Raw genomic sequence first — 13594 nt, 5'->3', positions numbered from 1 at the left:
TCCAGTATGGAGTCCAGCATCTGTGTCCTAAGCCTGCCAAGTATAACCTATGAATGGTGACCCAGCTATTGGCTCCAACACTAAAGCATATTGAGGGGGAGTGAAAAAGTGGAAGGCAGTGCCAAGAAAGCATCAGACAGATATATAGTAGCCAATTACCTTTGTAATCGCATTTTAGGAATAAAAGACAACATCGTGTCCAGAATCCTGTAAGCTCTGCATGCTCCTCTGACAGATTAGGAGCATAGTTAATGTGAAGATACAAACTCTTCTTGCAAGGGGATGACTATAGTAGACAAAAGGAAGAAAAAAAAAGGACATCATGGGTCTAAGATGGATCCTCAAACTTTGGCCTTGATCCCAAAAGGTAATGACAGAACCTGCAACTCTGAAGTCAGTGGGAGCTGTGGATGTTTAGCATCTCTCAAGATCAGGCCTTTATTAGAATCTGAGGAGCAATAATCAGGTGAAAATGAAGCATGCCACACGAGGAGGACTTCATTTCGAAGCAACTTTATTAATGATCTGCACAAGACACACACAGCTGGCATAGCCGGTAGTTGTACAGTACAAGCACTCATAGCAGGAATACAAATAATTTTAATCAAAATGCAGCTAGATACAGTTCTGCTTTTCAGTTTGTAATTAGTCAGTGTCATAGAAAATGGAAGGTCAAACTAAAATGTCAGACTCCTAGGTGGAATTTGCATGTTTACTTAAAATTGCCAGTAAAAAGGGAGAGTTCTAAAACAGCACCCTCCACCCCTGCATCACATCCTAATTCTTAAAACTGAATCCAGGGACTAAGATTTTCAAAAGCAGTTATTGATGTTGGGTTCTAGTTAGGGTATTTATATGGCCCATAGCATCTGAACACCTCACCATCCTTTAATGTATTTATCCTCACAATAGCTCTGCGATCTGAATCCCCATTTTACAGCTGGGGAACAGAGACAGGTTATGTAACTTGCCCCAGGTCACACTAGAAGTCTGTGGCAGAGCAGGGACTTGACCCAGGCTCAGCCATGACCCAGGGTAACCCAGGGTAACGAACTACTAGGCCATTTTTCCTCTCTCACTGTGGGGCAACATACATGGGCCTGGTTTTCAGACGATGGGTGCTTAGCACCTTTTGCAATCCTGGCCCTATTTAAGGTGTTTCCAGCTGAGAGCCAAAAATGGAGGCACCCAAAATAACTAACCATTTTTTAAATCATTGACCGAGATTATTTTCCCTGAAGTATGTAGAATGACCTTGTGGTTAAGGGCTGACCTGAGACTCATGTTTATAGTGGGGAGGAAAAGTCAGGAACTTAAACATGAAGGAATTTCAGAAGTTTTGACCTGCAATGTTAAATGAAGCTATGTAGGGTTTTTTATTCCTGTACTTTTAAATGTAAACCTCTATTACCATATTAGTTCAGTGAGAGGAAGTTGTGTTGAAAATAAACACAGAATGTTCTTAATATTCAACATATTTCTAATAGCCTCTCAGTCAAAATATTTTCAAATTACAATCCCCAGTCATTTCAATTATTAGCAATTTTGATTTTATGTTTTTTTAGTGGAGACAAACTTTCATCATTCCACAGGGAGGTGCAATATTGAATGTATTTGTTTTCACTACCGAGGGACAAATTCTGCCTTGATCTGTGTCCTGTGCAACCCTGCTCAGGATAAATGAGATATAAACCAGAGGAGAATTTTGTTCTGTAGGATAAAAATGAACAAAGTCAATCCAGGATGCAGCAGAGTCTTGTGAATAGGGCATTGGCGAGGGAGTCAAGAGAGATGGATCCTGTTCCTGGCTGCATCATTCATCTTGTGTGTGACCTTCACCTCTCTGAGCCTATGTTTCACCTCCCACCTTTTGTCTGTCTTGTCTATTTAGATCGTAAGATTTTGGAGGCAGGGCCTGTCTATCACTATGTATTTGTACCCTGCTAGCACAGCAGATTGTAAAGGGGCCACTCAGTGCAACAAAAAACTAATCTACTCACAAGATTGCAGCCTAAGAACTTGGTGCTTTAGTTAACTGCATCAGAGAACTATGACCACTTTAGTACAAGGGTATGGATTTCAGTTGTGGCCTGTAGGTATCACTGTAATTCAAATACCAGATGTAGTCAATCATGTGAGGATTAAACCAGGACCCACAGAGCTCTGTTTGGGATTGAGAGACTGCCCATGTGGCCACTATGGCTCTGATACTGTAAATATATACATTTAAACAGGACAACTCATGTACATTAATTTAATCATATAGATAACTGTTGCAGTATCAGGGAAGGAATGTGGGCGGGGGGTGCCAGAGAAAGCCAGGGTCCGTCATGAGGAATGAAAGGAAGTCAGAGGTCAGGGAGTCAGGAATGTCAAAGATTTGGATTTGACACAGGTTCTTTGGTATGAGTGGATTCAGGTCCCATTTAGCCTTAATCCCCTACCGCATAAAATACTACATCTCCCTTGTAACCTGCGAATTACAAGTTTGCCTTTGATAAAGCAAAAACATATTTGAAACTTCAATTGCTAATAGCTGAGGTGACTGGAGTGTGTTTTTAAAAGTATTTTGTTTAAGAGTATTAGGTAGTAGACTTTAAGTTTAATATTCTGTATTTAACATAAATATTTGTCCCCACTCCCCAACACCCACAGAATAATACCTCACAGTTAAGAGTAAAGCACATGGAGATATTATGTAAGTGGAGTTATATTTGCACACACTAGCAGTGCAAATTAAAGCAATGTTGGGAACAGCTATTTTGAATTGAATTGCAAGTAATCCATGGTAGAGGTTTTATTTAGTTTTCCAGATTGACTTTCATGCATTTAATTCCTTGAAAATCAGGCTTAGTGTATGTACTAAAAGAGTGAGGTGAGGTACTGGTCAAGTGGCCCTAAAGCCTTCTGCTCTCTGTTTTAATATCCCGAGGAAATTTGTAGTGCTTTTGCATTTAATGGAGATCAAGGATAGCAGGTCTCATATTTAAGAAGTGTGGTTCTCTCCATTACCAATGGCTTATCTTCACCATACGTTATATGTATTACAGTAAAGCCTAGAGGTCCCCAACCAAGGTCAAGGCCCACTCTCTGCCTTGTGCTAGGGGCTGTACAAACAAACAGTATTACACTCTGAATAGCCAAGATAGGCAAGGTACAGGGGACAGGAAACATAATCTCCTTCCTACAGACATACAGAGGGGTCATAGCGGGACTTTAGGGCAGAGTCAGGAACTATTCTCTCCATTCTGCAGAAAAAATTCACAGAAGAAGTCTAGCTCAGAATCAGGAACAGCACTCAGAGCTCCTGGACTGCACTCCAGTGCTTTAACCACAAGACCATTTGGCATTGCAGGAACAGGCCTATAGATCCCTTTTTTAAAAAGTTAAAGGAATGTTTAGAAAAATATGTTCATTCATTTGGGCTTATGGTAAGGGTGAGGGGCTAGCTCATTTGGAAAGAGATTCTGCATTCAAACATGCACCTTTGCCAATCTAAATCGTTAATTGTTAGAGCAGAGTCCTAGGACAGAACTGGAGTTGAAGAGTTGTGGATCATCTCACACTCACACTCACACACACAAGAGGCTTCATCACCACACTAGTTTGAGGTACTTTGCTTAACTCCTTACTGTCTGGTCACAGCCATTGCCTCAGGTTGAAGATGGCCTAATGTGTCTGGGCCTGTGGCCAAATCATACATCTGACCCCTCCGAGTTAGAACTCCCCACAAAACCAACTGCTTCAACTAAACAGGCCCTTTGACATCTGGGAGGGTGTGTGAGGCTATGAAGAGGCTTCAGGAAAAAATGTGGTGTCCAAAGCGAGAGAAGAGTTATTTATGCAGGAAAACTAAAATGCTGTGGGATTCCTTCCTTCTGGGTAAATAACTCTTCCTACAGCCTCAGTCCCATGTCTGATGTAAATAATTTTTTTTAATACGCGAGAAGACACCACCTTTTTTGGAAAACAGGGCACCACTTGGGAGCGCGCGCGCGCGTGTGTGTGTGTGTGTGTGTGTGTGTGTGTGTGTGTGTGTGTGAGAGAGAGAGAGAGAGATATGAATGGAGGGTTTGAAGTCTAAAAAAAAATACCAAACATTTCCCAAAATTTTACCGAATAGCATCGGCGATGAGATGGAGACCTCTGGGGAAGAGTGGGTGAGAACGGGATGGGGCGGAGTAGGCGGGGGACGGCAGGCAGGGGATGGGTCTTCCCAGATTGGATCCTGAACCACAAAGTTGAATTGCTGGGTGGGGTTGGCACTTTGTGCCATCCACACCCACTCCACACTAGCGCACCTCCATGGCCAGTCTGGGCCCTTCGCTCCAGCCAGATGCCTGGGAGTGAGCCAGCCCAGATCCACCCTGTGCCACTTGTAGCATTACTAGAAAACAGAAGTTGAGTTCATATCCCTGGATGGGGCCTGCACAGTGCAAGAGACCAGGCAGTGGCAATGCAGTTTCCCAGGCTGCTCCCCCCAGCCCCAGATACCTAGAGCCAGCTCGGAGTCCTCGGCATTGCCCTCCTCCAAGGGCAGTGTGTGCGGAGCACTGGAAAGATAGAGCCACCCCCACCAGTTAGCAGCAGTGGCAGCCTGAGGTCCTCCATCTCCCCCTGCCTATAGAGGACGGCAGTGGAGACCCACTGGCTTGGCGCCACATTGCTTCTGAGGTTGCAGCAGCACTACCAGCCAGGCGACAAAATTTTACCAAGGTGGAGATGGCCTTTGCCCTTTCTAACCACCTGTCAGGGAATGTAGATAATTTAGGGGCTAAAATAGAGGGCAACCCTCAAAATAAGATACCCTTGAGCTGGGTGAATAGTCTCAGAACTAAGCTTCCCTTTTTAAAATCTCAGACAGTGACTTTCTGCAAAAGTTCAGGGCAAGTCAGTTTATCCCATCAGAGTTTACACGGTGGAGGTGGTGCCATGCACAGACATGTCACTTGAGAGCATTACTAGCGCCTGAACATAGACATTGGGGCAGATTGGCCTGGTGGATAGAGTACTAAGATGGGATTCAAGACACAGGGTTACTATTCCTGGCTCTGCCACTGACCTGCTGTCCACACTTGGGCAACACACTTCATCCCCTGTGCCTCAGTTTTCCCCATCTGGAAAATGGGGATACTGACCTCCTTTGTAAAATGCTTTGAGATTTACAGAAGAAAAGAAGCACTATATAAGACCTAGATTGAGCTCAATGGCACTGACAATGTACATCAGCTAAGGATCTGCTTGAGATTAGAAACCAACATTTGGCAAAAAAAATTGGCAAGCTACTGAATAGTTTCTAATTACAAAATACCTCACAGGAGTGTCTTCCTCCCCCAATCCCCCACTCCACTATACTGTAGTACTTACTTTTTGGCACTTGAACATATAGGAAATTAGTTTTAAAAACAAAACAAACCCATGTGGGGGAAGTAGGTTATAAATCTGGAGACTCTAGTTTGCAGAAGCAACAGAATTTCCAGGGATTTAGTGTGTGATTAAATTATTTTAAACAACAGTGAAAAAATAATCATAGACGACCAATCTCAAGCTGCATAGGTAATATCCTAAAGAGTACCCCACTCCTGCCACAAGTCAATGCTCTAGGAAGCTATGGTCTCAACACTTAGAAGGGATGATACAAACAGAGGGGAGAGTGAACCCTTGGAAGTTTTAATCCTGCTATCTTTTAATGATACCATTTAAAAAACACAAAAGTCTGAAGTCGTTTCTTCATCATTCACTTTCAGTCGTGCACCGAGGACAATGCTTAAAGTATGAACCAGCTCCCAAATAAAAGTGGGGTCTTCAGATCTTGTTTCCGTTTAGTACATGAATTCTTCAAAGCTCGAAAGAGGAAACCATAACTGGTATTAATGTGTGACCATATCTTTAAGTCAGAGCCTTTGAGTATACAAACTGTTGCCAGCTGCTAAATGAGGGAAAGGTCACCATTTGTTTTTGCTTGATGGATCAGATGAAATCAATAACAGCATCATGTTTCTTGCAAACCATTGTTTCTTCTATGATTCCCTCAATTGCATTTGTGATATTTTCTTGCCATTTAAAAAAAAATTATTGCACTGTACTCACATGCTCACCAACTATGGTTAAACCAAATATATCAAGAAGAGGAAGCAGTTATTTTAATAAAACCAGCTATAGGGGCTGATTGTAAATCCCACAGCCTACTGCATAAAGTGGATAAAAAACCCCACTTACAGTCCTACATGGGCTTCTCAGACCTGAGGCTTCTCCAGAGCAGGTAGTTTGGGAGCTCACAATAGCCATTTGATAACTTGAATTCTTACTACCCACCTCATAGGGCCAAATATTGTTTGTAGAGCATTGCATACACGAACAATACTAAGGGCAGAGGTGGAATAGAACTCAGGAGTTCCAGGCTTCCAGGCCTGTGCTACTGCTTGTCTAGGACATGACCAGCCTAACCTCATCCTTGCCTCACTTCAACTTGGTTTACAGGGTGTTTCACTAAAGAGTTAAACAGCTAAACACATACTGAAAGTGAGATGATGTTTAAGAGAACTGCTAAGTTAATGTTGTTTCCTGCTGAAGAGTATGAGTTGTAGTAACACATTTTCCTCAGACTTCCTAACACATGATAACAAGCTCTGTCAAGCCAGAAGGGTGATCCTGTGATGGATCTGCAAAGCAGGGGACTACAGGTCCCATCAGCCCCTCTCTATTGCCCTCCCCCTTCCCTGAGACAGCATGGGAAAGGGAAAGGTCCTCAAGCAGGAGGATGCCAGGGCCTGTTTGGGGTGGGAACCACATGACAACGGGCTGCTGGAGAGAAGCCCAGGAGCTGTGGCTAGAGCTACATGAGGAACAGGCTGTGTGTGGCTGCTGGGAGATACAGCTGGGACCAGGTCCGGGTGGGATTTATGGGGGAGCAGCAGCAGCAGCAGGTGGGCAAGGAGCCAGTGCAGAGGGGCCCAGAGAGAGACAATAACTGAGTCTGACTTAGAAACTCACAAATGCTTATTTGCTTGAAGAGAGAGTGGATTGGAGAAGGCACCCCAGGCACTAGGCCTGGAGAAACCTGATGCTTGATTGGGCTACCCCAGGGACCCAAACGAGAACCATTATACCATAATTTGAACTGTAACTGTTTAAGCTCTAGGATATCTGCAACCTTTCTTGTCAGCCCAATGTAGCCAATGATTTTAGTTTAGTATCCATTTATCATGTAATGCTAGGATTAATCAATATCTTCTATTACATATATTCATTGTAATCAGAGTGGATTTATAAGATTATAAAAGTATAAGATAGTTCCTCTAAATACTGATCAATGTAGTAGACATGAGTAAGACAAGCTGAAATGGAAAAACCTGTAGGCTGAGGCCTGCAAGACTTCATCTTAGCTATTTTAGGCCTTGGAGACAAACGATGATGCAAGTCAATGCCCGAGAAATAACCCAAAAGATAATGGGAAAGAGGTACCGACTGGTAATATTGTGAAAGTATAGTTTGAGAGATTTAATTTAAATTATAAAATGATGTAACAATAAGTATTGTCTAACGTGCCCTAACTGCAAGACAAAGGTGGTACGTCAATGTTGACAAGACCCTAACCAGCCTATAAAATTCAGGGTCTCTTTGTGTTCCCTGGAAACACAAACCAATAAGAAAGAGAGGGTTGACACTTTCGTGTACATGCACAGAATGTAGGCATAGACAGACTCACAAAAAAGGGTACCCAGAACAGGAAAATTGAGCTTCCTATGGGAAACTCTAGCAGGAACCACTCCCTTATTGATGGCCAATCCATGAGAGGGCCAACAGACTCTAACACCATCTAAGAGGATGTATGTCTGTAGGTATAATTGGTCCATTATATCTATCTTTAGGAATTGTATATGCTGTGACATTTATAGCTTTGTTGGTAACTTTAATAAAACTACTATTAGACAAGATAGATGCTCTTGTAATTGTATGTGTTATTTGCATATGGTTTCATGTGGTCCTATGAAATCTAGATCCAGGACAAAGCGAAGTAAATCTGTTGAACTTGCAACTGTAGCCATCAGAGCCGAACCCACTGATGTACGATTAACATTAAATAGAATAAAAGGCTACAGATAGTCAAAGCCTTTCCCTTACCCATGTGTGTGAGTGGTTATTGGGATGAACCAGGGCTAGCGCCTACAAGGCCCAGCTGCTGAAGCACCTATAGTGCTTGGCTCCAAGGCTTATCTACACTTGAAATGCTACAGTGACCCAGCTGCTGTAGTGCTTCTATGCAAACGCTACCTATGCTGATGGAAGGGGTTCTCCCATTGGGGTAGGTAATCCACCTCCCTGAGAGGTAGTAATTGGTCAACAAAGAATTTTCCTCAACCTAGTTAGTGTTGTTTACATGAGGACTTAGGATAGTTTAAGTACATTGCTCAGGGGGGTGGATTTTTCACACCCCTGAGCAACACAGCTGGGTCAGTCTAATTTTCTAGTATAGATCAGCCCCAAGACATGGTACACACAGCATGCTACTGATGCCCTAGAAGTTTGGGGTGCCAATTATCCCCTTAAGCCATCCTTTCATCCCTGAAAATTCTTAAAAACCTATTTTCCCATTTTAAAAAGGATTGCAAAATAATGCCCCTGTAATGGGGTGCCCTCACCTCTTGTGAGCACCCCCTGTCTGAGTGCACATGCCTGCACTCTCTCTCTCTGTCTGTGATGAGTCTTCAGTGACTCAGCAATCCAGCCAAGTCACACACAGTCTGTATGTGAAATAAAAATAAAGCAAACCTCTTCCAGGGTACAAGTCCAACATGGGTTTCTCTCAGTGCCCTCTGTAATGTCTCTCTCAAGCTGTCCCTGCTCTGGTATAGAGCAGTGCCCCGGGGCTTCCTCCTTGAAGGCAATGTCTTCACCCTCTCAGGGCCTTTCTGGCCACGGCTCTCCAGCTAGGCCACTACAGTTCAGTTCCCCTTCTGAGGTGTATCAAAGTCCAGGCCACTTTCCGAGTGGCTGGTGGGAGGGACTCAGACCTGCCTTCTACTCGAGGTTCCAGCCCAAGGACCCTATAGTTAGCAGATCATCCACCACATCCCTTTAGATAAACTGCATCACTGCTACAATTCTCTGGGCCTCTTCCCCATGGCTCCAGCACATTCTTCACCCTTGCCTCAGGGCCTTGTGCTGGTGGAGTCCCAGCAGCCATCCTGGAGCTCCTTCATATGCCCCTTGACCTCTGCCATCACTGCTATGTCCAAAGTCCTGTAGCTCCCTCAGCCAGCCACATACACCCTCCACTCTCCTCCAGGTCTAGCAAGAAACTGAACTTCCTCTGGCCCTACAACTCTTCTTATACTAGCCTGCTGGGCCCTCATTGGCTGCTTCCCATACATCTGCTCTAGGCAACTTGGAGGCTCTTGCTGAGGAGGTAGGGCTGCAAGGCCTCCAGCAGGGGGCTTCTGGACCTAGTTCAACCCATTACACTCCCTCCCATCAAAAACGGCTGAAAGGAATTTTGCTCAAGTTTTCCAACAAAATTTCACCTTTGAGCAGAGGCAAATTATGCAAAAATTTGGACCTAAAGTTAAATGTTTTTCAAAGTTACGAGCCGAGACAGCTGAAAATTTTTCACCAGAGCTTTAAAAAAACAAAACACAAAAAGATTTTCAGTAAACATTTTTACTTTTCAACTTCTGTCAAAAGTCAGAAAACTGATGGTTTCCTTAATTTTTTTTTGTTTTCCATTGGGAAAAAAATGTAAAAGTTGAATAAAATAAAAAAAAATTCCAGCAAAATAAATAAAAGATATTTTAAAACCAGATCTAGGTATGAACATTTAAGAATAGGGCATGCAGGGTCAAGGATCAGGAAGCCAAAACCAAACTAACAAAAAATCCTTTTTAAAAAGGGCTCCAAACCAGCACCAGCAAGCAAGTTTCCTAGGTCTTTTATTGTTCTAGGCGGCTAGCAGAATTTCTCCCTTTCTCTTATGCATCATGTTGAGGAAGGAACAACTTAAAATCCATAAGCCCCTTACTTCAATGCAACTAAATAGACAGTCAGAAAATCAAAATTCTCTAGGAGCAGGAGCAGTATCTTGATGCACACAATCACCAGCATAGCCCCTCTCTATTCAGCTTTCTTTTCCTTTTTATATAGTCCAGCCCCAGTGGTGGACCATGGTCCTCTGTGATTGCACCCAGGCTGTTCCTTAAATGTGGAGAACAACCTGTCACACAGTGTTACAGCATAATGGAAAACTATAACAATGGATATTTACCTCTATACTTTTCAGGTTACAAATATGAAGTACTCTCAGAAATTGAGAATTGTTACACTAGATAGAATAAAAATCATCTCCTTTTATTATAAAAAATAAGATGCTTCAGTCAACCACTCACTGATTGGGTCAGACAGAAGCTCTCGTATGGATAGGTTATTCTATAATTGCCCGTGATGATACTTCTTGTTCTTCCTTCTTAGCATCTCTTTCTGTCAGGGGCAAGATACTGGACTAGACACACCACTGATCTGATCCAATATGACAATTCCTTTGTTCATACATAATGACAAAAGTTGTGCTTGTAATCCCTTAATTATCCGACCCCTAAATCACACAGCATTATCTTGCTCTTTAACCCTAGAAAAAACGCATCTCAGCACAGCAGAAAATATCACCCTGAAATGTTTTCAGATTGTTAACCTGTACTAAGAAAGTAAACCTTAGACTCAGTTTTGAAATAGGTGGCATTTGTACCTTGGGGAAAAAAGGCAGAATCACTGTTGACAGTGGTTATTAATTATCCATCAATGAAAGACTCTAGTGTTATAAGGCCTAGTGTTATATTCATGTTTTTCACTGATACATCCATCGTAGGTATTTATATTACCTCCATCACTGTAGCATCTGAGCTCCTCAGAATCTTTAATGTGTTTATTTTTTACAGTACCTCCGTGAGTCAGGGAAGTGCCGTTATCTCTGTTTTACAGATGTGGAACTGAGGCACAGAGATATCAAGGATAAAATTTTCAAAAATGCCTATGTGATTTAGGAGGATGAATCCTATTTTCTAAATTGACTTAGACACTCAGAAGCCTAAGTATCACTGAAAGTCAATGGCGCCTAACCTGCTTAGGTGCTTTTGAAAATTACACTACATATCTAATTTTCAAAAGCAACATAGGCACTTAGGAGCCTACATTTTAATAGACATGAGACCTAAGTTTCTAAGTGCCTAAGGCCCAGATTTTTAAAGGTATTTAGGCACTGTATAAATGCAAAGTAATGCACATAGGTAACATAATCCCAACTATACATATGAAATGATGGGGTCTAAATTAGCTGTTTCCACTCAAGAAAGAGATCTTGGCATCATTGTGGATAGTTCTCTGAAAACATCCACTCAATGTGCAGTGGCAGTCAAACAAGCAAACAGAATGTTGGGAATCATTAGGGAAGGGATAGATAATAAAACAGAAAATATTATGCTGCCTCTATATAAATTCATGGTACACCTACATCTTGCAGACTGCATGCAGATATTGTCGCCCCACATCTATGGAATTGGAAAAGGTACAGAAAAGGGCAACAAAAATGCTTAGGGGTATGGAACAGCTGCCATAAGAGGAGAGATTAATAAGACTGGGACTTTTCAGCTTGGAAAAGAAACGACTTGGGGGGGATATGATCGAGGTGGAGAAAGTAAATAAGGAAATGTTATTTACTCCTCATAACAGAAGAATGACACAGGTCACCGAATGAAATTAATAGGTAGCAAGTTTAAAACAAACAAAAGGAAGTTTTCCTTCACACAACTCACAGTCAACATGTGGAACTCTTTGCCAGAGGATGTTGTGAAGCTCAAGACTATAACGAGATTCAACAAAGAATTAGATAAGTTCTTGGAGGATAGGTCCATCAATGGCTATTAGCCAGAATGGGCAGGGATGCAAAACCATGCTTTGAACTTTTTGCCAAAAGCTGTTTTGCTGTGGTTGCTGGAAGCTAGGAATGGGCGAGAGGGGATGGATCACCTGTTCTGTTCATTCCCTCTCAAGCACCTGGCATTGACCACTGTTGGAAGACAGGATACTGGGCTAGATGAACCATTGGCCTGAACCAGTATGGCCATTCTTATATTCTTATTGCTCTACTCAGCATTGCAATGCCTAACTGATTTAGGAGCCTACATCTCATTTTCAAAAGGGTTTTAGACACTTAGTGCCAAAGTACTATTGCAAGCTTATGGAACATAGACTCCTAAATTCCCAAGTTACTTTGGAAAGTGGGATTTATAGCAGGATTTTCAAAAGCAACTAAGCTGGTTAGGTGCCTATTTCAGCTTAGGCACTTTTGAAAATCCCACTATTAGGAACCTAAGTCACTTAGGAGCATTTGAAAATTTTACCCAGTGTCATAAAAGAAGTCTGTACTGAGGAGGGAATTGCATGCTGGTCTCCTGAGTCCAAGGGTAGCACCCTAACAACAGTATTCCTCTTTAAGGGCCTCCTGCTCTACACTTTATTTTTATATTTTTTGGACGCTAAAACTGAAATGTCAGATCAATGTGGAAAATCCATGTGTGTGTCTAAAACATCAGATAGGAGCACTCATTTAGGAGAACTGACTGCCAACTTGTTCTTCTAACAAGTTGATTACAGCAATTAACATTTTTATGCACAGTATGAAAAGCTAAACTTGAAATGAGGTTTCTCACTCACCTCCAGACATATGGATAAACCATGTACAAAGAAGAAGTTGGTTCTATCGTGGTGGGGGAGAGTGGTCTACTTTTTATTTGCTATGTTTAAGAGAAAAATAAAGCAAGTTTTCCCTATTTTTTCCCTGGATGAAAACTAGAATTGAACAAATAGTGCAAATCAATTCTGATTAAAGAATGTTCCACCCACTTCAACTTTGCTTCCCTTTCCATCTTGTATCTGCTTTGTCTATTTTGATTGTAAGCTCTTTGGGGCAGGAACTGCCTCTTACTATGTGTAAGTACAGTGCTTGGCTCAATGAGTCCCTACTCTCAGTTGTAGCCCCAATGTGCCACTGTTATATTAATAATAACAATACCTAAAAATTCAGAGTATAGCGGAAGGATGCTAAAACAGAGTAATCAAGCACCAGTTGCAGGAGTTGGTTTCTACAGGGAATGGTTTTGTTGGCGATCAAGGAAGATGGCACTGGAGGGTTTTGCTACCTGTATGGAGACAGTGGAATAGGATGGTCATTTCTTCTTCTCCTCCTTCTCTGCCAAACTACTCCACTCCTATTCGTGCTATCCCATGGATCTGAGTAGGTAGGCAGAGGACACTGATTGGTCACGAGTAGCCTTGTGGAGGGTGTAGCATGAGTGGCAATAGAGACAAAGGGTCAGGTTTCAGGAAGGACCTAGTGTGGAGCTCAGGAACATAAGCTGGTGGCCAGGCTTCTACCAAACAAACGCAGGCCTCTCATCGCGTAACACTGGTTTCTATCCATGTTTAACAAAGATATCTATCTTACAAGTCTGGCAGTGTACGCATCTGTGATTGCTAATGAAACAAGAGTGGCAACATGTGGCAGGCCTGGTAGGAGATGGTGGACAGCCACCTCAGCAAGCCTGCT

The sequence above is a fragment of the Mauremys mutica genome, chromosome 1, assembly GCF_020497125.1.
Source record: "Mauremys mutica isolate MM-2020 ecotype Southern chromosome 1, ASM2049712v1, whole genome shotgun sequence".
Classification (NCBI taxonomy): Eukaryota; Metazoa; Chordata; order Testudines; family Geoemydidae; genus Mauremys; species Mauremys mutica.
This window is presented reverse-complemented; position numbering follows the sequence as displayed.